General features: G+C 32.2%; 1 long non-coding RNA gene across 1 annotated transcript in view; it reads left to right on the forward strand.

Annotated features, from left to right (window-relative positions):
• Nucleotides 1-233: 233 nt before the first annotated feature.
• LOC147078940 (uncharacterized) overlaps nucleotides 234-26,971 on the forward strand; it is a 117,192-nt gene continuing 90,454 nt past the window's right edge. Inside the window, exon 1 of the long non-coding RNA XR_015070846.1 lies at nucleotides 234-362. This is a non-coding gene — a long non-coding RNA (uncharacterized LOC147078940). The remainder of the gene's footprint in view (nucleotides 363-26,971) is intronic.

A 26,971-nucleotide genomic window follows, 5' to 3' on the forward strand; every position in this document is an offset into this window, starting at 1 on the left:
AATTGTTACGTGAGCTGCATTTTTCATTTTCCGATCGGAAATTTCCCTGACCCATTGAAGCGGCCAAGCGGCAGGTTGTTGGGTGGTGCGCACGCGCGACATAATAATTTTCCCAGACTAGTACAGCAAAAGCAAATTTTTGGTGCCAGTTTGCCGCGAAACCGCGTGCCGAACATACGCCTTTACTTGTCGCTGCGTCGATCGAAGCTCGAAGTAAACTTACGTGAGCTTATTTTTTTGAAAGCTTAAAGTTTCGGACAAAGGTTGTGGTTTTTTGTGATTTATAAGAATGCATTTTGTGATGTGTATGTTTGAAAATTATTGTGAAGTTTGAAGTGATTATTTAGATTGTCTAATAAAAGGTAAATGGTTTGATTTTTATTAATATAATTCATTTTATGATTAAAGATATATTTACATATAATATTAAAGAAAAAACATAAATATATTCATATGTATATTATATAATAAATCGTTTACTCGTCGTGGATTTGACTACATTTGTATCTGAATTATTATCAATCCAAAAAAACTGAAAAATATTTAATTTAAAACTTTATTAGGATACCTTAGCTGTATACGGGATTAATCGTTACAAAATTAATCGAAATAAACGGTTTTCTTCTTTATTTAAATAAAATGTCTCAGTAATTTTTATTAGGTTATTTAATGCTATTAACCAAGAAATGAGCTTCAAATTAATATTGGTATAATATGGGAAAAAAATGGTTATGTTAGATAAATCCTTTATTAAAATTATACAGAGAATGATAGACGTATCTACTAATCCAATAATGGCAGGGCTTGATTGACGGTTTTGATTCAATTATGTATGTAGGTACCACATAAAGCTTTTCATTTAATTAATCCTGAACATATTAGCTTGCATGTAGAAATCCTACTATCAAGAGCTATAAGCTTAACCCTATAAAAGCTCTCGATCTGATTTTACGAATTAACATCAAGATTATACAACTCTACTTATGCATAATGATTTGCTACTTTAAGCATATTAATATAACATCAATGGCAGATTATTGTACGAAATTATTTCAAAGTAAACAATTACTCTAAGTACTTACCTACTAAATTTATTACCTACTGGTTATTTTTGTATTGAGGTAGGTAATAAAAATTGAATAAATACAAATGCACAGGTTGCCAAATTGAAATAATCGACTTCAAATTACAATATTATTCTATTGTAAATTCTACCGAAGTGTTTTAAATATTATTAATATTTCAAGAAAAAACTTGATATCTCTCTATATTTATATTTATTAAATTTTGTTAACTGTCAATTAATGGTGCATTGTATTATTAATTTTAATAAAACGCTTTTATTGTACAGAGTCCATTTATTTAATAAGTAGTGGAATCAGTACAAAAATGAGTTTGTATTAAAATTAATAATATTCATATTACATATTATATTTATACTTATTATTATTTCGTATTTAAAATACACTACAACATGGAACTTGACTCAATGACAGTAATGTAATGAAACAGTAATAGAGTAGTGGAAGTAAAATAATCACATAACACCCAGACTTTAATAAAATTACTTAAATTTACAATAAAAAAATCATGTCAATATAATATAATTTAATATTAGAAATAATATGGAAAAAATGATCAGAAATGCTTATAATTTACCATGCAAATCAGTTAGGTACATATTTAAACTTGCTTCATCTATAAATAATATATACAATATAGTGAGGAAACTGCACCTAATTTTTTTAACAGTATATAATATCTGTTTTAATCTTTCGAACGTTAAATTAAAATATATCCCTTTATTTCTTATTCCTTAGATCCAAATATGTTGAAGAAAATCTATTAGTATAGAGATAGAGCCTACATATAAAAAATATTTTTAGGACTACTAATTTTCATCCAAACTTTAAAATAAACAGATACACAAAAATGACACTTACGTCAAAATGTACCTTGTTACAGTGGTTTTTATAGAAGATATATTTAAGGCTTTACAATGGACGACGATTCATGACTTTTGCTAATAAAATTATGTATATTTTGTGTTCGAAACATAATTTGAAAAAATCGAAACAAAAGAAATTCACTGCTAGTATTTTTCTTCAGTAATATTATAATATTTCTATATTACATATTATTATGGTAACATAAGTAATTTCTACATAATATATAATAATATATTGCATAAATCAAAATAATTATGTTTGCTTGATTAACTTTTCTTACTTGACTCCAACTAACATGTTTGTTCAAATTACCTTTCACGCCAATTCCAATTTTTGAATGTTTACGACAGATAAAATTTGTTTATTTTAGATTCATTTTTAAATTCTTTTGTTTGACTGTCAGAATTCATTCAATTTTCATTTTAACATGTTACATGTCTAGATACATTTTTTTTATATAGAACAATATAACATCTATTATTGTTTTGTTAAGTAAAATTAATGAAGCGATCCCGTGCAAAGCTGAGTCCCTTTGCTAGTATTCGATATAATATTTACATGTCTGGATAAATGCGATTTAATCATATAGTCATAAGACATGATGTTTTTCGGACCACAGTTTTTTTTCAAAAATATGTCATACTAATTCACATAAGCGATAGATGACTGGTTCCATATCAAATTATGATGTTGTGGGTTTCTGATTCAAATCTCGAAGATGGAAAATACCTATGAGGTTGAACAAGTGGTAGTTATCCATATTTTGCCTTTTTGTGAGGCATATGTCTATATTTTAGAATCAATGAATGACAGGTTTCCACCTTGGTAATTAAATATATTGCAAGTATTTAACTTTTTTAAATCCGCAATTTGTAACTTTTATAGTTCTCACTGGGTTTTATAAAACATATAGCTGCAATAATCATAATAGTTGAGTTCTAGTACGTAAACATACGTTGAGATAATATTATATTGTACTCTAAGGAGCATATATTAAACAAACTTAATACTTGCAAGAATCTCAGCATTAAATGAGTGACGCACTTAAATATGTATATTTTGTTGTCAAAACAAAATAATAGATAGGTAATAATCGTCAACATTTCCTCAATCGTAACGACACCAGTAAGGTCTGTTGTGACTTGTTGATTGCAACAATATCTCTTGTAATATTATGTGGACTACTCACTAATCGAGTCCTGCACTCGACATAGTCAACCATCACTCCACTCGAATCAAGTCTTTCAGTTTGTCAACACAAACAGATCACATATTTAATATAATATTTAATAAAATGGTAACCGTTAGATTCATATCAAAAGATTTTGGATCTAACTATTTATTAATACGAGAAAACTAGAATAATCTTTTTTATTAAGTATTTCGATTTTAATTTGTTGTACTTAATTGAAAAAAATACTTCTTTGAATTACTGTCTGTTTAGGTCCATCATTACAATATTTGATTAATCGAATTAAAGTCTATGTTACCGTTAAATAGTTTTTACTATATATACTTACCTGTATTGTATGTATTTTAATTCAACTATAAAATACAATCTAGTCAAAACTAATTAATTGCTCATGCAACAAGTTAGAAATTATTAATTATTAATCCAATTGGCGTTTAGATCTTTGGTATTTATCTCACGGTTAGTAATAATTTTGATGTAACTATTTTTTAAGTATTTCTTTTAATAAAATTATGGGCCATATGCATAGTGATATTTATGTAAATAAGTGGGTTTATACTTTACTTAGACTTAATCAGACGTAAATATGACTATGCATAGGGCCCAAATTATACATATATATATATATATATATCAATTGGAGTTCTTTTGACTTCAGATTATGTCTACTGTTTTTTTCTTGGTAAAATGTATTACTAAGTCGTAGACATTGATACTTGTCCAATGCATAAGAACTAGTTTTCTTTTCTATGGTACATGCTTTGATGTCCTATGAGGTAACTTGTATGATTGTATTATGTTATTACCACTTACTGTACGTTAGAGTAAAAATATGATATTAAAAGATACAGTATCATCTTTATTCGCTAAGTTTGAATCTAAAACAGGTAATCGTCGTTGATTCTGCAATACCTGCTATGTGCACATTCTGTCAGTTTTGAGTTATTTATATCGTTGGATAGGTTATTTTTTTCTCCATCCATCTATACTTCTTGCTATGTGATTGGAATTACCAAAATATTCTAAATAAATAAACACAAAAGCTGTCATATGTCGGTGTTGAATTCAGTGATGGTAATATCTGCTATGTGATATAAGTGTACATAGCAGTAATTAACTTAAGATCACCTTTATGACATTGATCGCTTGGCAGATATTACTAAATGAAATAACAGTTATGTGCAATTCAAACAAACATTGATATGACTCTCATACATTTTAATGAGTCAAGTTAACACTTTTGTCAGTCACATGACAGTAATTATCCATTGATTTGTTGCATGGTAAGAATTATATTATTTCTACTACTTACTATAATAAAATTATATAATTGTATTCAAGAATTAAAAGGGTTTGCAATTTAGTGGCTAAGGTTGAGGTAATTTTTACTATTTACTCTGTTATGTGTAAAGTTATTGTAACATCAACATCAACATGGTTGAAAACACATTTTTCCATTATTCAATTTCAATTTATTTAAAAAAATTAGAGCCGCTATAATCTACATTAAGGTTTTATCCGAATTCAAGAAGTATATTAACAACCACCACCTCAATAGCCAATATTTAAATTTTACTTTCCTATCTTTACAATAATCAAAAGTGAAACGTTTTATCTGTTTTCATTCGTGTGTTCATTGTCATTTTAACTGTTTTTTTGACATGTAATTTTCATAACATTATTTTTTAGAGATGTCATATCGAGGGAAAATATTCTTGAATTACCACTACACAAAAAGTATCAAGAATCTGGGGGATCTTTAGATAATTTTACAGCTTCTGGCTCTGATACGAAGCTCCTTCATATTTTTAATGAAGCTCCTCTATCGGATAATAGCGATGTTGGAGATATTATTTTAACTCCCGTAGATGGTCATAGAAATTTAAATGAATTCACAGATTCAAATGCAGGTACCTTTGAATTTCTAGACTATATTACTTACTCATATTTTAAATGAAACATTCCGTTCAGGTGAACAACATAATATTATACACATAAATAATGATCCTTCTACGGTCGTCAATGAAAGATGTATCCGTGTCTTCAGATATTATATAACAAGCTGAGTTGTTGGAACCTTCGGTTAAAACTCTTCGAAAAAACACTTTAATAGGGCTGCAAAAACGCTTCAAAAAAGAGTGCAAGTTCTGAAAAACTGGTATTGACAATGGATCTCCAAAGTGTACTTTTGTGCCCCAAAACAGATGCTTATGCCATGTATTATAAGCAAAAACTCCAAGTTTATAACTTCATCATATATGAATTAAATAATAAAAAAGTGTCATTGTACGTATGGCATGAAGCAAATGGGGGTGTATCAAGTATGCATTATGGATTACTTAGAAAATCTACCCCTAGCTATAAAGAAGTGGTACTTATTTCTGATGGATGTATTTAACAGAATCGCAATAAGGTTAACAATAACCAGTGCTCTTAGCGATATGGCTAAGAAAAAATCGATAACAATATTTATCGACATATTTTGGAAAAAGGTCACACTATGATGGAGGCCGACAGTGTTCATGCGACGCTGGAACATTATTTCAAACCACCAAAAAATTCACCATCGGATTACATAGCACGGATGAGATTAGCACGACAGAAGCAACAATATAAGGTGCCAGTACTAATTTTTGATTTTTTTCCCACAATATGATCAGTTACAAACAAACCTCACATCACTCAGACTAGGCAAGAGAGCCGGAGATCCTACTGTCGATGATATTCGTCAATTAAAATATTTACCGAATGGTGATATCAACTATTGTTTGAGCTATTCATGTGAATGGCTACCTCTTTTGCAACGAAGAAAATCAGGCAATAATATTGTCTAAAAATGTATATCGAGGATATACCCATTTTTGCATCCAAATATCGTCACCTTCAAAAATCAGGCAATAATATTGTCTAAAAATGTATATCGAAGATATACCCATTTTTGCATCCAAATATCGTCACCTTCAAGAGCTAAAAAACGATAGGTATTGAAAAGGATCATCACATTCCATGATAATTTGCGGTTTACGTCAAATTCCAAGAACTAATTAAAATATCATAGCAAAATATTATAAAAATAATTTTGATTGTCATGTTAGTATGTTCTTTATTTGATTCATTTTATTTTCTATAAACTTGATTATAAAATACTATGTATAATATTTTTTCATGGATGTTTGCATTTTACTAAAATTGATTATGAAAATTTGTTCACAACAAATACCTGTTATGTAATCAAAAAGATGCTGACAATATCTGTCATGTGGTAATAAAGAGAATAATCAAGGTTTATTGTTTATTTCCTTCTTTTTTAATGTTTTTTTTTATTATTCAATCAATGTAAAACTATTAATGTCATCAAATTGTATAGTCAACTGACTTGAAACATATTTACCTATTTTTTAAAACAGTTTTTTTTGTCTCCTGAACAATTTGGTTTTGTACTCATAGCAGGTATTGTAGAATCAACGACGTAATATTACATCTGATCCCAAAACGTTGGTACTCTAGTCAGGAAGTGACACAAAATTGTAAATTTTGTTGTTAGTGCTATTTTTTATGGCTCATAAACAGGTTATAAAAAATGATGGTCAATGGTAATAATTTCAATGAAATATGCAATCAATTTTTTTTTCAATTATTGAAAATAGGTTACCGCATTACATTCGAAGATAATCAATAACGAGCACTATCATTGTAACCCAGAAAATTCAGTGCCACGGCTTGGATATAATATAGTGAACTAAGTCATATTCAATCATGGTATTATAATATTTTGTCAAATAAACATCGGGACAGTTTTATGTTATATTATAATATGTACATACGTAACTTTAGTAATATCTTAAAAATATTATACTAACTACGCAATTTTTATATACCTTCCACTTAACCAAATAGTACATATTATTATTATAACTATCTTTCAACCTCTAAGAAATACTAAAAATATCTAATTAACTTATCTCTATGTAATAATTAATTGTATGAGAAAACGACGGTTTGATTCGAAATAAATTAATTAAAAATATATGTATATATATCATCATCATCAGCCTGAATCTATCTACTGCTGGATGAAGGCATCTTTAAGCTGCTTCCACTTCTCTCGGTCATGTGCATTGCTCTGCCACGTACTTCCGCAAAACTTTATAATTTCATCGATCCAGCGGCCTCTAGGTCTACCTTGCGGACGTTTTGTAGTTCTGGGATACCACTGGATGACTAATTTTGTCTAACGATTGTTTTTTTTTTGAGCTATGTGTCCAGCCCATCTCTATTTGAGGCTTTTAATGAACTCTATTACATTGCAAACCCTTGTCTGCTTCCTTATCCACTCATTCCTCATTTTGTCCTTTCGCGTTATGCTCAGCATGCACCTCTCCATACCACGTTGTGCTACTCTAATTTTTTTGGATATCTCTATTACTTGGGGTCCATGTTTCACACGCATATGTGATTACGGGAAGCACACACTGGTTGAATACTTTGCGAATCAGGCACAGTGGAAGGTCACAATATAATCCATTGGAATTAAAAAATAAATTTATTGAAAGTGTTATTAATACTACATATATTAATTTATAAATAATCAATACACATTATTGTATATAATCAACCTTATAAGCAATATTATTTGGATGGTTTTGTATATATAATAATTAATACTATAAGATTTAATAAGGTTTAAAACTTTCATGAAATTCCATTAAAACTTATTTGAAATACGTCGTTCTGCCTCCGGGGTTCGCTTATAAAACAATAGGTAGGTATAAATGGGTTTTGTAATAATAAAAGTTGAAATCTCGATTACATATTGTTACAATACAGTATTAAGGGGACAACATTTTTTAATTGTTTTCTTCATTTTAAATATTTTTAATTTTCAATTTTATTTACAACACGGAAATAAAAAGATTATAGATTAACAGAACGAACAATTAGTACACTAATATGATTTAAATAGAATTTGGTCACCTATTATTATCAAATCAAGATTAAGAAGATTAATTTATTGTTGTTGTAAAAATAAGTAACTATAAAATATAAATAAAATCGCTTTTATTTAACAAAGCGTCATAATAATTGACTTTTCGATGGCGCTACAGCTCAAGTCGAGTCCTGGCCACCTCCACCGCCGTCCTTCAGCCGGAACGGTCCTCCGCACGTCTTTTCCAGTTCCTAATTTTTAGCAGCTGGTTGGCATATTTTGTAATGTTATCACCTCATCGTGTGCGTGGCTTTCCCACTGGCCTTTTCCCCCCTGGGTTTCCGTCGAGGATCTTCTTCGGTATTCATGACTCAGGCATGCACCGGACATGGCCTGCCCAGTTTAGCTTCTGGAGTTTTATGAATGTGGAGAGTTTTGAATAATAATAATTGACACCGTTTGGGTATTCGTACACGCTTCACATCACCACTCCACAGCTGCTATCTGATAAACGCGAACGTTCTTAAATGAGTAGGAAAGGACCAAGAAGATCTGCGTTATATCAAATAAAAGCAGAAAACCACATACCTCGGTCTCATTATGAAAGGATAAAAGTACAGCATTTCCGAACATAATATTTTCCAAGAAAACGACGTCGAATTTCATAACCTAACTCTGCTATCGGTACAAATGCAGCTCCATTGAACTGTTCCAGATAGAAATTTAACAGTCATTGGGTCTCATCCAATGACAATAGTGCAGTTAAACAATGAAGTAATAATTAGTAATAAAAGTAAAAAAAAACATTCAGGCTTTGAGAAAATTACATTACCATTTATTGTGACCTCACCGGGAAATAAACACTGTGCCCCCGGAGTAGAGCGAAGATCGTCCTGATTGAGGCCGACCACGAGAATTGTACGATACAATTTAAAATAAATGACTATTCATCGAGGGGGCGAGGATAATATGATAGAAAATGGTACAGACCTACAAACTTATCTGAAGAATGGGATGGGGGAGCCATTTTCGAAAACTACCCAATCAAGACTCGTAACTGGACAAAATCTGACATTCGAATGAACTTTTCAAAATGGTATCCTATGGTAGTTTGTAGTTTCATTTTTGGTCATTCTATAGATAAGTTTGTAGATATGTACACACACATATATATATATATATAGAATGGCCAAAAATGGAACTACAAACCACCATATATATTATATAAGATATTTTAAAAATAGAATGTTGATTGATTGCTATTGTATAAAATATAATATAAAATTAGTGACGTAACACCACATCAAAATACGCAGTATAATGTCCAACATTATCCCGCTATAAGCAGCATCATCTCTGATGCAAATTACTCGACCCGTATAAATAATTCAAAATGCCTGAAATAACGTCTGCCTTATAATATTGACTGTCAAAAAACATTATCTGAATTTGCCAGTCAAATAGGCTAATGCGATAAAGGAAAACGGGTCATATCTACGTATTTGTGATAAGGGTGGAACAGTCAGAATATATACCGTATTATTTATCATTTTGGTGTGACCGCAACGTTTTTAGGGGAAATATTCCATAATGGTGTTGTTATCTGAAATCATAATTATTGGTGTGTTCGTATTTACCTTGCCATGAATTTTGATCATTAGTGGATGTTATTTGTTTAGCCGGTAGGTATAATGGGACAGATATTTGTATGTAATTCATTATGGCTAGGCATGTTTTATTTACTACTCGTGTTTATTTTCTCAAACATTTTTTTAAATTTAAATCCACAAAAAATCAGTCTGTTTCGAGCACACGCAACAAAAGTGAAACCATTTGTTTTGCCCTCCATTACCATAATCTTCAATATCGTCATAACCAATCAGTGGCGAAGACTTAAGCCTACCTTCTTAAAAGAAATATTTCAGAAGTTATACTTCGTTTAGGACGTAGTGAAATTGAGAAACCGTTACGGAAGTGGAAATGACATCGCCACGTATGGTTCACCTCGTCATAAATAGCTTCGTTCCGTTTTTCTATTGAAAATAATAGCATATTTAAAATTTCTCTTTTCCATTGTTTAGGTAAATTATTTTGTAATTGTTCAACGATGACAAAAATATGAAAACTATACAAAATAAATTCAATAACTATAAAAACACAATTAATATAATTTAATGTCTCTGCAATTAGCGAATAAGAGATTTTTAGAGCTACATACATTAAAATTTTTAATTAACTATTTTTTTTATTCAACGAATAATTCACAAAATTTAAGACTCCTTTAGCATTACGGTCAATGTGCGTGGGCGCGATACCCGAGAGATGCAGGTTTGATTCCTGCGGAGTGTCTTACTTTTTTCAAAAAGATTTTTTTTATTAGTTATAATAAATTTTCTCAGAAGTGTTTCCAAATTTATGTTTTCAAATTTTCAATTACTTAGGTATGTTGATAGTTGGAATTTATATTATTTATTTAATTTTTAACCGTCGGGTAGCTTCAGAATCTGTTGGTTCCCAAACCCGCCAATAAAAACTTATGTTCAGCCTTGGAGTAACACAAAATACACAGATTTATTGTGATTCTGAAGCAAAAATTGTATATAAAAATCGTCAAAAATTTAGATGACCTCAAAAATATACGTCAGTCGAAATCTCAAACAGTCTCTTTCCCCAAAATAGGTAAAAATACAAAGCAAGAATGAACTCAAAGCCCATACAAAAAAAAACTGTTTGCGTAAAGAAATATTTATTCAGGTTCTTGAGTTTCCCTTTGTACCAGAAATCTACCCTACGTTATGAAACTCTCGCCGCTGGAAATATTGTAGAGGATACTTTATGAAAAAAATTGGGGCGAAAAAACATGCGAGTGCAAAAAAAGTACCGGGCGAATTGTGCAGAATCACTCCACCCCTGGGAAATCTTGCTTTCCATACGAAAATTATTATTTCAGGAGAAATGTAATTAATGAGTCTAATTGAGGTGTAGTTATGTACAGTTATTCAGAATTGATATCATTTCACGAACGTGGCTATTTTTCGAGTAGTAATATTCATAGACAAAAAAAGTTTATTTTAAGTAGATTTTGAAATGTTATAGTACCTACCCATTATAAATATTTAAGTACATGGGTCAATGAGAAATGGGACCAGTCTCAGGAAATAAAAACTAGAATTGGGATCGCAAGGAGCGCCTTCCTCAAAATGAGACGCCTCCTTAGCAATCGAGATATTAACCTAGGTCTAAGACTGCGTATGGTACGTTGTTATGTTCTCTCAATTTTTTTCTATGGTACGGAAGTATGGACGCTACACCAAGAGATGTCACGGAGACTTGAAGCTTTCGAGATGTGGCTGTATAGACGCATCCTCAAAATTCCCTGGACTGACCGGATGATAAATGTTGAAGTTCTCAATCGAATGGGGAAGGACCGAGAAGTTCTACGTAGTATCAAGATCAGGAAACTACTGTACCTCGGCCACATTATGAGAGGACAAAAATACAGCATTCCCCAACTTATCATTCAAGGAAAGATCAATGGGAAGCGTAGCAGAGGACGGCGCCGCATTTTGTAGCTTAAGAACCTCCGTGATTGGTACGAGTGCAGCTCCACTGAACTGTTCCGGGTAGCAGACGACAAAGATAAGATCGCCTTGATGGTGGTCGACCTCTGCTAGGGGATGGCACAATAAGAAGAAGATAGTACCTGTTGTATTGTGGAAATGACGCGTGCGGAACAAAACATAATTTGTCATAAAAATTCAACATGCGTCCATATAATGCTATGTTTATTGTTCTATTACTAATAATAATAATATATTCGTTGACATGTTTTCTTTTTCAAGTAAATGGGTAACGTTTTTTAGTCATCTTTACATGATTTAAGAATTTATTCCCCCGTCACCATCACAAAACAAATTGACGTGTTCACAGGTCGACTTTTGCTCTCCGATTGCCAGCCAGTCCGAAATTTTGTCGCATCTATAGTTGAAAATTATTTGCTGTTTCACTGAAGTACCGTCTTAACTGAAATTATTATTTGTAGTTAGAATTCAGGAAATGTGTGTTTGTGATATCCTGCTATTTTCATACATTGACTATTATCAATTCGAATCGTAAATAAAAAAAAAACAATCTAAATAAAAAGTCTTTTAGGATATATTCGAGTGTGAGAAACATTAATCCGATGTATTCAATATTAAATCACGAATATTTATATTTGATAGTGAATTTTCAATTATTTCATAGTAATCAGTGTTTTTCTCATGTTTTTCGCCTTTTAGTTGTTTTGGCCTCTTTATAGTAAATATACAACTTAAATTTTATACAGTTTGATGTTGCTTACTTACCACCTAAAATAATATTTTAAAATATCATTATAAATGGACCAGCCTTCTCTATTCTGGGCCAGTATCCTAGGACCAGGATGTGTCTATGCTGACCGCTCTAGCCCCTCTTCTGACACTGTCTAACCATTGGAGTTTGCGCCTACCAGTCAACCTTCTAACGTTTGGTCTGGTATCCTTGATTCTCCAAGGAGGTTGAGCATTGTCCAATCATGCTACATGGCTTGCTCGTAGAAAACTACCAAATTTAACGGATGAGAGATTATAGAGCTCCAGAATAAGTCAAATACGCCATTTTTATCTTTTTGGTATCCTACGTAGCACCTTACTCCCGAATATTTTGAGTGCATGCTCATCGGTTTTGGTGACAGTCCAACACTCCGACTCGTAGGTCAGTTTTGGTTGAATCAGCGTCTTTTTACAACGTTTTTCTTTGCTCGTATTCTTATTTGTCCGGTACAAATCTTGCAATCAATTTTTAACTAACTTCCCGACTAGCTATACATTTGAAACTTTTAGAATGTATCAGAACACAATACTAATGCATTTTTATAAAACTTTACCCATCTTTAAGTAGAATTAAATTCATTTTCAGTTAATTCTGTTTTGTATGAAAAGTTATTTCGACACCATTATTGGTTGTTAGGGGTCTGGGGTCCTTACAACTAAATTATTAATATATACGTGCGTTACTATGGAAATCAATATGACATATTGTCAAATACATTTTTTTTTGATCGTTTATGCTAGTCAAGTCAAGTCAAGTTTATATGGTTCAACAGAATTTAAAAACGTTGTATATAAAAAGTTCTTTTTATCTTGTAATTATTATATAATACTTATATACAATTTTGAACGTCATAAGCAAGGAACTCAGAAATAATGGAAACTGAAATACACAACGGGTAAGGCGATAGCAGGTAACCGACTCGAGTAAGGAAGAATCCGGGTTAAACTTACACACGTGTTAGGAATACGTTTTATGTCGAAAACTAAAAACTGCTCTTGGTTTATGCATTTACGCTCATTTAATGTTGGTGTATTACACACACTATAGCACGTGCATAATGCGTGCTTCATTGTCGTAGGACACTCACACATTCAAAAGCCTGCTTCACCATGCGGCGTATTGAATATTGCCTATCGGTATTCTATGTATTATCTGTTCTGTGGTCATAAGGTTTCCAATACCTAGGTAACACTTTGAATGTTGCTGTTTTTAATATCCTAATTTAGTCTATATTATATAAACTGTTATTGTTATTTTGCTACCGAAGGTTAAACACGTTATAAGTGTTATTTATAATATCCAGTTAATAGTATTTGTCATTAAAACAAATTAATATATATGGCAGATTAATATGATTATATACCTATACTTACTAAAAAGAGTCAACATTACAGACTACAGAGAACTGACAATTTCTATAATGAAAAAAATTGTTTTCATTGTAGAAATTTAGTACCAGGATGTATATGTACTAAGACAAAATAGGAGAATAAAAATCTGATCCTTATGAAGTAATACAAAACTCAAAACAATTAGAATACATACAATAATCGTATTTACTTACATAGTCCAAGTTTAAAATAAAATTTCAATCACTTACAAAGCCTTTTAACAATGCAAATGAGACCATATTTTATCGCCAAAACTTGACAAGTTTTTCCTCGAGAACAATCCATTTTGACATTTTCGTGAAACTCTAATAAAAACAAATTTCGCAGCGTCCTGCCACCTCTTTGACGAACGCTCGTATTTCGAGGCTGCATAAAAAGCCTTTATATAATTCATTTATCATTGTTACAAGAATCTGAGGACCTGCCTAATATAACAGAGGAACATAGTCGTAAGACGAATGATATGTTGTTTACAAAAACGTAGAAAATAAAAACAGTAATACATAAGAAACTACTAATGTATTTTTTTTTTAAAAGTCTCATTCCTAAACCAGATCATACGACACAGAAAATATTTTTTTTTTGTAAAATATGTATATACCACCAAAGTATATTATTTTTTACTTAAATTAATAGGATTCGGTATCAGTGGCGTACGGTTCAAAAATTTTGTTAATGTGGCATATGCTTTAATAATTAATATATTTATTTGATAGCCCTTCCCTGTCACTTCATTTTTGAAATACATAACAGTCACTCTTTGAAATGTTCAAATTAGACAAAATAACCGTATGATTTAAATTTTTTTTTTTAACCATTCTATCAATAAGATCATATGGGCCTCCTCGGAGTGGAGGTTTGTATTAACAGATTTTTGTTTTTACGAGAAATGGATGTCAGCCAGTTGCTCAACCTATTAGGTCCATACTCTGACTCATACACAAATTGAATAACAATATGTGTAATTGCCAGATGCAGGATTCAAACCTGGGACCTACGGCACTTTAGGCCAGTGCTTAAGCCGCGCGGCCACTGTGGGAGAACAATGTTAAAAGTACCTACCTCAATTATTATAATTGGTACAAGTCGGTTATATGGAATACAGCGGCAAACACATTTTGAAAATACCCGATATACTGGATTATTTGTTAGTTTAGGTTGGTTTAGGTTAGGTAAGGTTTGGTTAGGTTAACCTAACTAATAATCCAGTATATCGGCTATTTAGACCTATCAAGATACTTGATGTCATAAACATCAGTGGAGATTGATCATCATTCACCTTTCAATATAAAGTAGATTCTTTAATTATTTTAGTTTTACTTATTTTACTTCTATTTAGTAGAAGATCTTTAAATGTGTTGCAGTGTATAAAACCTTTTCAAATGGTCGCGGAACACTAGTACATAGTTGTCCTAGACCCGTTATCTTCATGTAGATGGAATATATCCAATATCAGAAGCGATTTGGTTGAACAGAGTTATTGCCCTTCAAACCGGCATCACTTAAGGCCATATTCCACTGGCAGACGCACAGACCCAACCCGATCCAACGATCGACGCCGACCGTCGTCGCCAGCTATTTGCAATTACACGCAATGATTCAATCTCGTTGGTCCTTGATTTGATTGGTTTAAAATAATACTAGTGTTGCTATTATTAAAAATATTGGTTGGTGAAAACTAGATATTTCTTAGATTGGTGGCTACACTGAACGCATTCCCGCGCAATTTTACGTCAACAAAACTAAGCTGTCAAAGCTAGCGAGCATCAAATCTGTTAAAACTTACGCGGCCGTTTGAGATTTATAGAAAGTTTTGTATACTTATTGTTAATTTACATCATGAATAACTTGTCGAGCTTGAATCTCCAAACCAATCGATTACAATCGAATTGAAATGAAGTATGAACGACCGTTGCGCGAGCGGGCGAGTATTCGGCTATTTTCGTACGCTTTCGGCAATCTTCGCTTGTTAAATGAATGGATCGCGCGACTGATAATAGGAAAATTTCCACTTTCGACCCGATCGCTCACGATCCTTGAAAACCATAGAGAATAGAGTTTGACAGTCGTGGCAGACGATCGGGCCAGACGCAATCTGCCAATGGAATATGGGCTTTATGGCAGGATAGTTCCGTATTAGACTACAGTATGTGGGCATACCTAAGAGAAAGTCATTTGGCTAAAACCACGAATATCTATACAACCTTGAGTAAAGGAATCTCAAATTGGTACTTACCTTAATTGCTAGGCAACATTAGGATCTCGCCAAATTTTAGTTTTGACATACTTGCAGTTGCTAATAATTTAATAACGTATTTTTTTTATTTAATTAAACGAATAATTTATAACATTAAAATAATATTGTAACATTATTGTGAGTATTTGTTGAATAAATAGTTTCTACAGCAGTGTTGGGTATTTATTTATTAGTAACCTCAATGAAAGGAGCTATGAACTAAGCGAAGGGAGGAAACACATCCTGGCATATTGTCTATCGTTAGAAACAGAATGTTTTCATAAATTGAAACTGCCCGTTTTCTTTTATTTATGACAAAGTGCCACATAAACAGAAACAAAATATCTTCTTGTGTAATGGAATAGTGAACGTTAAACTTGTAGGGTATTTTATTTGGTCCGTAAAAAAGATATTGAAGAAAAACCTTCTTGTATTAAATTTAGATACAGTATTATTTTATACTACATGACAGTGAAGTTGAAAAGGGGTACTACTTAAAATAATAATTAAATTAGCTGCAAGCATTATTTAAAAATATTAATTTGTAGAAAAATTAAACACTTTCCTACAAGACATGCATGTATCCATCAATATCAAAGGGTGAAGGTAGACTGTTAAAATCCGCCATAAATAGTGCACGTTCGATGATTTTATTGAACTAACACTACAATTTACAGATAATATTTGTTAGTTTTAAAAATCAATTAAACCCTGCCTAAACCAAACCATAATAGTTTTGGTATACTTTGGGCGATACGACAAAATTGTGCACACTTTTTCATTCATACTTATTTGTGTTCGTTGGATTAAGATAAAATATTACGCATATTGTTTGTTCATTTCTTTTTAATTCCTTGCCCTGCCCAACCAAACCTATAATAGATAAAAAAATATTATTGTATTTATAAAATATCAAAAAATGTGTATGATTAATTATTAATAATTAATTTTATTATTAATTAAAGATATTTTATAGACAGACGAGTATTTTTTTACTATTATCTATTATGGCTTGGTTTTCGCAGGGTTTCATTGAATTTTAAAAACTAACCAACTCAATCTGTAAATTGTAGTCTTATTTCAATGAAAACAAATACGTATGACTGACAAAGTGTAGTGTGCACTATTTATGGCGGATATTAACAGCCTACCTCCACCCTTTGCCAGTTGTATTCATAAGCTCTTATGCTAGTCGTATAATATAATATATTAATAAAAACATTCAATTAAAACCCTACTATTATACCCATGTATATCTCCATGTATTTTTTATTAAATAAGGAATAAAAAATACATTAAAAATGCTGTTTGTTTAATATGAAAGACTGTTACAACGGTTAAAACAAAAATTAAATTGACTGTTAATCTAAAGCCGTGAAATCGCGTTGTCACGTAAATTTAATTAACAGTGAAATATGAAAGTACGAGTATAATAATATGAGTTGTCAAAAAAGGTTATTAAAAAGTAAGTATATGAATGTTTTTACTATTTTTTATATATATTTCACTGTGACCACTCTACTTTGGATTAAAAAGTTAAAATTATCCATTGGCAATTATTTTGTGGACTGTGTGATGCAGAGAAAAAGGTTTGTGGAGATAGAAGAATGGATCTCAGACAAACATTTTCTATTGAGACTCCTGCAGGTCTATGTCATAACCGGTGATATAAAGTCACACGACGACATGACGTAATTGTCACGTAAGTCAATACACGCTCGAGGCAAGCCGCCCAACACACACTGCTCACCATAGATATTATTATGCTGAAACACCTATTTGTGTATGGGGACAATGAATAACGCCAGTATTTGACTAGCGTTATTTTCTCGAATGCTATTATCACTCCGGTAGTACGTCACAATGATGTCATATGACGTCATGTCGACCGGGCGACTACAACTCGCAAGCTCTGACATAAGGCCCCTGGACTCCTAGAGAGCTCCCGAACTCAGGGTTACTCTCTAGCACTTGTTTGATTTAAATAGGTTTTAGTCACTCGCGCTCGTTGGTTTTATTATTGTGTTTAACTGTTTAAATGTTGCTCTGGCAGTGGTCTAATTGGCACTGAAAAATGAGGAATATGGAATATTTAAAAAATAATATATATATCTGAAGTAAAGATTAATAAACACATTTATCAAAAACATACCCTGAGGTAGTTAACCTTTTTATACCTACCGCCTACTTTTGTATCTCTGTAAGTAATACAATTTTCTAGCCGCCCACCGGTTCCACAGTAATGGTGATTTATAAAGCATGGAATTAACTTAACTTCATAAAATTTATAAATAATATTATAATAATTACTTAGCAAATACTTTATGTCAGACTTTTGCTAAGTTTGGCAAAATAAATCTTTATAAAACAACTTACTGTAGTTAAATCTATTACTACTTATACTAAATTATTAATGATATCCCTGAGGCTGATGATTTTCTGAAATTTAAATTGTCACGGGGAATCTTATGAAAATATTTTTAGAACCTCTACCGCCCACAATGAAAGCTGGAACGCCCATGCGGTAGGGACAAGGTTGACTACCCCTGACATACACGATATTATAATTTAATTCTGAACAGGAATATATAATTTTAAACATTTATGATATATTATAATCATTATTGTCTATTGTATCAAGTATCACGTACGAATATTATGGTGACTGAATGAGTGAAAGCTAGATTACGATATCTGTATAGTTTATTCACATATACCTATGCAAATTTTCTACGCGATAGTAAATAAATTATATTTCTTAGTACATATGTAAGTGTCGAAAGCTCAAGTGTTTGATATAGTAAATGGTTCAAGGAAATGTGACCATAAATAGTACACTAATTAGCCCCAAGAACAATAATACATGAGCCTCTTTCAACTAAGTTAATTGAGACAACATTCATTAAAAGTGACCGTCTCAAAGTTTCCTCGCAACAAAAGCTCAGCCGAAAAGCGTCGCCGGCAAAAGCGCCGTCGTATCTTGCGGCGGAAGACAATGCCGACTTGGGGACGCTTCCTTCCGGCGCCGCGACGCCCGCCGTCTCCAGCGCGGCGCTCCGCCATTACCGGAAGTGGTCGCGGTGACCGCCGTCATTCCGTCAGATAAAGGTCCGATTCAATATTCAAACTTCACTAGTGGACAATCAAAACTTTTCCCAGTGAATGAATTCATAATAAAGCTCCCGTCTCTTTTGTTCATTTTCAAAGAATAAGATCCGACAAGTGCCTTTGTGTGAAAGTGATGAGGTCCGTTGATTATTGTTGCGAAACTACTTTGGCGATCGTTATCAAAGACATAGCGATAAAAGTTCTCAAGGACTATTCACCCTCACTTAAAAATACAATTCTTTTTCTCACAATAACAGAGCTTTCGAAGTATAGTGCCACCTAATTGCTATTATCTTTTTTATAAAAGAAAGTTATACTCTTCCAGTTTAGTTTTCTGTTTCAGTTTAAGTACATACACATATAGTAATATGTTCTAATTACAGTACAGGTATAGGGGTGATATTTAATTGTTTATTTGGTACGATATTCCATACTGAATGATACGTTTTATTTATCAATGTTGTTGTAGATATTTTCCTATATTGTTTTTAATATCACGTTATAAAAGATATTCACTCACTATGTTGCATTGGTAAAATGGTGATCTATGAAGACCTGATCTAAAGTATATTTTATTCTTGTAAACAAAACATTGCGGATGACGAATTACCGACCGCTTCTAATTTTTTATTTGATCTGAGCGTGCGGAACACGAACACTGTGGCTGACTTTGAATGAGGTTTAGGTAAAATGTAACTGATGACGTAGAATAGACGCTTGCTATTGCCTCCTGAGGCATTCTGACCGCTACCCGCTTAAGAAATTTATTCTCTTTCAACCAGTAAACCGATGGTTTTGTTTGATGGTGCAGTTGGTTGTGGGTGAACTACGGCGTTTTACTTGCAAACCTGCTTACCTGCTTGTAAAATTACCCAAAGTAATAGTTATGTAGCTGTCTGAGCTCACTTTAAAATTGGAATATATCAATACCCAAAAAGATTTGTTTTAAGTAACATATTAATGCTTTTCCAATTATAGATTAGTTATGCACATAGGAAAAATAATTATCTTACCCAACTTTTAAAATAGATAAAAAATACACACGTAATATCAACATATATTATATTAATATATAGATTGAAGAATTTTTATTTAAATAATATGGGCATAACTTGTTTTTTTTTAATAGTTACTTAGCTAAATAAAGATAGATATCTTCTTAGATTAAAACTACAGTAGGTTTGTAAGCATACATAATAAAAAATAATTACAAGATAAAAAGAACTTTTAATATCCCACGTTTTTAAATTTTCTGTTGAATCATATAAACTTGACAATTCTATGTATTACTAATTTAGGACAAATAAGGCAATTATTGTCAACAAATCATTTTTTCGCTATTTTGCAACAAACAAACAAATATAGAATACTGAAATGTAATTTTGATTTACATAGTAACGCAGTTATATATTAGTAATTTAGTTGCTAGGACCACCCCTTAGCAACCAATAATAGTGGATTGGATTACGGATTTCTTCCGAAATAACTTTTCATACAAAACAAAATTAACTGAACATGAATTCAATTCTACTTAAAGATGGCTAAAAGTATTAAAAAAATGCATTGGAATCGTGTTCTGATATATTCTAAAAGTTTCAAATGTCTAGTTAGTCGGGAATTTAGTTAAAAATCGATTGCAAGATTTTTACTGGATAAACAACCACCGGACAAATAAGAATACGAGCTAATAAAAACGTTGTAAAAATCGGACGGATGAAACTTTGATTAGCATCCATACCGTAGAAGCCTTTTGTTACCCTAAGGCAGTATTTCAACTAATACCATTCCCAAATAATCGACCCATTTCCAAGCATACTTCGAACTAAGCAAAATAAAGTATCACATTTATAACGCCTTGTTACAAAATGGTAAACAGAGTACTATTATATTATTATGATAGTAAACAATTCGATGAAAGATGTTGCCCAGTTATTTTATAATACAACCTTATCAAAAAAATATGCTGAAGAAAACACAATTTTATTATATTATATATTATGCCCTAGCGGATATATTATAAAGTAGAAAAAAGTCACTAACGTATTAAATGCTTCCATAAGTACACCGTTAAACGCATTTTAGACGAGTAATGGGACACATAAAAATACAGTGGCAATAAAGCCAACGATGATACACGTGTACCGCCGCGTCCGCTAAGCTGTCGTATGCTGGAAGCTCTTGAGGATTGCCAAATAAACACAGTCGACGGATCAAAATGTCTCAAAATGTCGCACATTGTCGGAGACACTGGGGTAAGAACAATTCTGCTAAGGACTTAATGCGACAATAAGCTAGTAACATGGATGCTCTATATCGAATTGCCGCCGGATTTCAGAATTTGGCTCTACTATCATAGGTGTATCTGAATTGTAAGCTCGCGAAGGGTTAAGGGATGTAAGCCAGTTTATATTGTTAAAAGGAAAATTGTATCGCAAGTGTTGATTATGTTGAGATAATTAAATTATCTATTTTTTATATAATATTAAAGGTACAGAATATTTAAAACGGTTAGGTAAGGTTGCGAAATTGCGAAAAAAAAATCAATAAAATTCCTTGAATTTTTTGACAGAATGAGTGTAATATTAATTTTTATAGTATGTCACTCGTTACACTATAGGTACAATAAAATAATAAAATATCTTTTTATACATCCATGAAATGTTATATCGAACATTCCGTGGAAAGCAACATCAACAATAGCGAAGTGACACGCTATGTTGTGTGTACCATAATATATTACGATATTTACAAAAAAATAAGGTGATGTCTTAACATATCAGAGGTACCTAGTGGAAAATACGAAGCTTGCAATTTGTAATTATGTGTAAGTGTATGTATGTAAGTGTATGAAAACATTAAAAAGAAGAAAAAAAAAATTTTTATATATCAAATTTTATTTAAGTATGGTCCCAATATTGAAGCTCGATTTGATATAAATAAAAAGGGTTTCAAGTTATTCACATTTATATTTTTATAGACATCAATATTTTTTAATAAAGATATAAAAAATATAAAACTATACTTATATTAGTCAAAAATCTCTTTGGCAATGCTTATAAAACTTAATAAACTAAATTTTAATAATAAATATGACCATAAAATATAATATGTAATAATAAGATGGGGTCCAATTCTTCAAATTCACATTTTTTACAATTATTGTAAGTTTATCTTTGACATTTAATAATGTTTTCAGATACTTACATTTTTATTAATTAACACAGTTGAAATTGTAAATTATCAAAAAAAAAAATGTCTCAAATTGCAGGTTTCGTATTATCCGCTAGGTGCCTCTGGTAGGTAAAGACATCACCTTAATAATAATATACCTAAACGAAAAAATGTTTTTATTTTATAAATTTTGGATTGCGTCTGGACTAGTGTGACTAGTTATATTTTTCTCATTTGATCTAGGTACTACGTCGATATTCAAGTGGTAGTGTGCCCGTATCCATCGCGGAAATACTGCTTTCTGTGAGTACGGTATTGAACCCCGGTGACTCCACCATTTTTTTTTGTTTGTTTATAAAATAGATATTGTTAACAAAAACGTGACACTTCCGCGTTATGATTTTTCGAGGTAAGCCTGCCAATAGAGTATTCTAGGTTAAAATAAAAATCAAAGTAGTTATATTCTGATCGTGTATCCAACTCTCCACTGACATACAGCTTAATGTAATTTGTGTTATTCCCATAAAATAAAAATGGTGCACTTCATAATAATCCATTCATTCCAAGGCATGCCATTGACAAATTTTGCCGCTCATGCGCTTATGAGAGGCTCAGAAGGGAATTGCTGATACGTTCATTGGCTCCCGCCTGCTTGCCGCGGAAGGCCGCAATAACTTCGTTTAGGCAGGAGGATACATCGTTATAGACGGTATCATGCTGGTCCGGGTCAATGGCTGTATATTCCCCGGTTACCTCGTACTCACTGCCGGAGGAAGAAGAATCTCCGTCGTGGTGCGGAGGGACTGGTTGATGGTTTTTCGATTTAGATTTTTTGGCGTCGGGCTCGGTGATGGCCTTCAGTGATATAGTCTTTGAAGATGATTTTTTCCCTGGTGATTTTGGCGATCGTGTTTTGTTTTTGAACGAGCGCGTGACTGACGACGACGCGTAGGCGGAGGCGCCAGAGGTTGATGCCAATAATTATTTATAATTATTACGAATATTCGATAAGGGTGGTTTCGATAATGCTGCATGATTTATCAGCCCCAACTTAATTACTATATTATCTAGCAGTCTATACACGTCATATAATTATGACACCCATGTAAATACCTACAAGGACCTCAACTTATTATTATTTACTATTTCAAATTTATAGTATCCCGCCAGGGGTCAGTCCGTCCCAAACCCCCGGACGCAGAACACGCGCATTGTACAGTTACTCACACAAGTCCAAATTAACATTATTTATAATCAAATCGAATGCCAAATATGTTCACACGTATTTCACCGTTTATTCACCGCCACCCTCAAATCCTACAATAGTGACCTCGACGTAATACGTAACGTGGTATTTTTTTTCGACCATGTCTGATCTGATTAAGATCATATTATGGGCCATCACAGAGTGGAGGTTTGTGTTAACGTTAAATATTGTTGTTATATTCATCTTGAGTCCTTTCTTGAAGTTATATCCTCTTATAACTACTAACCCCGTCGCAGATAGAAACTCGTCTTGCATTTGTCAATGTGATGTTATTATAGTTCAAAAAATGCATGTCACTTAATGCATATACATGCTTTCGCACATAACGTCAGTGCGACATTTTTCGTAAAAAGTCTGCTTTTTGCATGTAACAAATTTTAATGGATTCGCAGCTATAATATCAAAATATTCAATCGACGCATGTGCAAATGCTGTTTGTATTTTTTTCGGCTAGCCGCCTGACTTCGCTATTCCAACATGATCTCCCCTATGCGAACGAAAAAGAGCTGCAACATTTCAGGAAGTTTTGATTTAAGACCATGCAGTCGAGACGATTTTGGTTTGACAATAAAACACCTGAATAATAACATGTTACTGGTCCTCACCTTCCATTGGACTACGTAAAGAATCGGAGACCAATAGTAAGAATTTACATTGCCAAACATATAACAATATTAATATATAACAATATTCCTTTTATTTATTTACTATGTCCTTCCACCTAAAGACAATTAATTATGCGATGTGACTGGATAGAAATAATTTATCATTCATTTTCTTTTCGGTCTATTGAAATACCAATTACACAAATATGTGTCAGTAAGACGAAATATAATGTGTTACATCTTATATGTATATATTACTATGTATATTATATTCAGACTCGAGTGACTTATTGATTAAAGCTCAACATATAACCACTGAATACTACAGTAGCAATTCGGATCACAGAACATTGCGTGACAAAGCTTTTAAGTCTTTCGTACTAATGTGGAGTGAATGCTCTAATAATGGAAACTGATTTTCGGTTAGTATCACACGTTCTATTCTTATGTAACAATGTTACTCTCAGTTCAAAATCGCCAAATAATTAGATTCCAGTGTTATAATTTGCACATGCTTATAATAACTGTCTGTGACAAACGGATAATAAAATCTGGCAAGACCTTCTTTATTTTTGGCCATATCCGACCATTAGCTGGAACAAATTGTTACCACACGGCGCCTCCAAGAATTCACGTTGAATTTCACTACATGGGCACCTGTGACGTTTTGAACGTTTTTGCCATATTCCACATGCCTGCACTTTTCGAATGTCATGTCAAAATCACGTTCTTTTGTTTTTAGCATTTGGCACTATGTATTTTCGATAATAACGTTGTCTATTATCTATGGTCTGCAGGTTGGGTTCTATTATCTATTATCGATAAATGTCATGCCGCATGTATTTTAACGTACGCATACGTATAAACTGTTAAAAATAATTGAATAAGAATGCTTGTCGCTTGCCAGTATTCTTGCGTCATTCCAAGTTATGGCAGTATCCCGTATCTCTACCGTATACACTCTGTAGATAGTATTTGGCACCCTTTCAGGATGCCGAAATCCGGTTGGCTTAAAAAACAGGAAAACAAAGTAGAAATTTTCTTCACGTGATGAGAGGCTGATTGGTCCACAATTTTTTATCAGTATCCGTCGTAAATATTTTTCCTCAAAGCTTAGTACACGGTTGCTCTATAAGATGCCATGATTTGCTACCGTAAAGCAGTACTGTCAGAATGCAATCCTAAAATAGGCGGTATTTAGTGGGTGTATGAGTCCCAGATATTCCGCAGCGAGTTGAATGTTGCTCCAGCCATTTTCATTCGAATATCGAGATCTTTTTGCAAAATATCATTTCCCAGGTTTTTGACAGACATTTGAAACTGTCCATAGTGAGAAAATCTGGATTAAGACAGGTAATATTGCACAAAACATAAATTCTCAAATCAAAGCGAGGCGGATAAGTAAATCAGCCTGTCGATTATTATTATCTCTCGAATGCCCTCGATTGAGTTGTCAAATAGGACAGCGTGAGTAGCGTTTTCCAGGTTGCGCAAATATACCATATTAGTGACAGATATACCTGGTCTGGTGGATATTGCATAAACACAAAGCAAGAACACAACCCTATCTGACTTCAGTCGTTACTTTCTATTCTCATGCAAAATCAATATACACATCTAAAAACATTTCCATATTTTTAGGCCAAAAAATTAATAAACCACTTATTTTATTCAACAAATAAAACACAATATTTAAGAATGTAATATTCTATAATATGTCGAACAAACATAATTTAAAAACATCTCATACATATTATACACACTAGAAAAAAATATTTTATAGAAAAAATACGATACCCGACGGGAATTGAACTTGTATCTGCTGGATTTGCGCCAGTATGCTTTCACAATTAAGCTACGGGCATCTTACTAAATTTCGACATTCAATTAAAGAATTAATTAATACCTACCTTAATTTAATATACCAACTAAAACCGATAGCTAATATTATAACGCAATTCGATAAGCATTTCATGTAACAACTACTAGTTCAAATCGTCGTAATTTAGTAAGATGCCCGTAGCTTAATTGGAAAAGTATATTGGCACAAATCCAGTAGATACAAGTTCAAGTCCCATTGGGTGTCGTATTTTTTTCTACAAAATGATTTTTTCTAGTGTAATGCATGAATGTTTTCAAATTATGTACTTATGTCCAAAAATTAACCTTAAAATATTATTATAATAATGTGCGACTTTGATAAAAACATAGTATTTTATGAATATTTTTATCATAATATTATGTAGCTTGTAAGTTTATAGCCTTAGCTATCATCTGTTTGAATTTAAAAAATATTGTTTCATATTATTATAAAGTTATGTTTTGGAAATGTAAAACCGATAAAATTTTGGGGTACATAGTTTTACTTAAATATATACTCGAAGTTATGTTAAGGCTATACCTCAGTTGAGGCATGGTGTAAAAAGATCATGACTAGGCGATGCGCGGATTGTGCAAATGACGCGAGCCGAACGAAATATAATTTGTCATAAAAATTCAACATGCGTTCATTTAATGTTCTGTTTATTGTTCTATTAGTAACAATAATAATATATTCATTGACATGTTTTCTTTTTCAAGTAAATGGGTAACGTTTTTTATTCATCTTTACACGATTTAAGAATTAATACCCCCGTCGCCATCGCGAAACAAATTGACGTGTTCACAGCTCGACTTTCGCTCTTCGATTGCCAGCGAGTTCAAAATTTCGTCGCACCTATAGTTGAAAATTATTTGCCGTTTCAATGAAGTATGCTCTTAACGTCATAACCG

The sequence above is a fragment of the Rhyacophila brunnea genome, unplaced genomic scaffold (genome assembly GCF_057557595.1).
Source record: "Rhyacophila brunnea isolate RB1 unplaced genomic scaffold, BYU_Rbru_1.0 scaffold_10, whole genome shotgun sequence".
NCBI classification, from domain to species: Eukaryota; Metazoa; Arthropoda; class Insecta; order Trichoptera; family Rhyacophilidae; genus Rhyacophila; species Rhyacophila brunnea.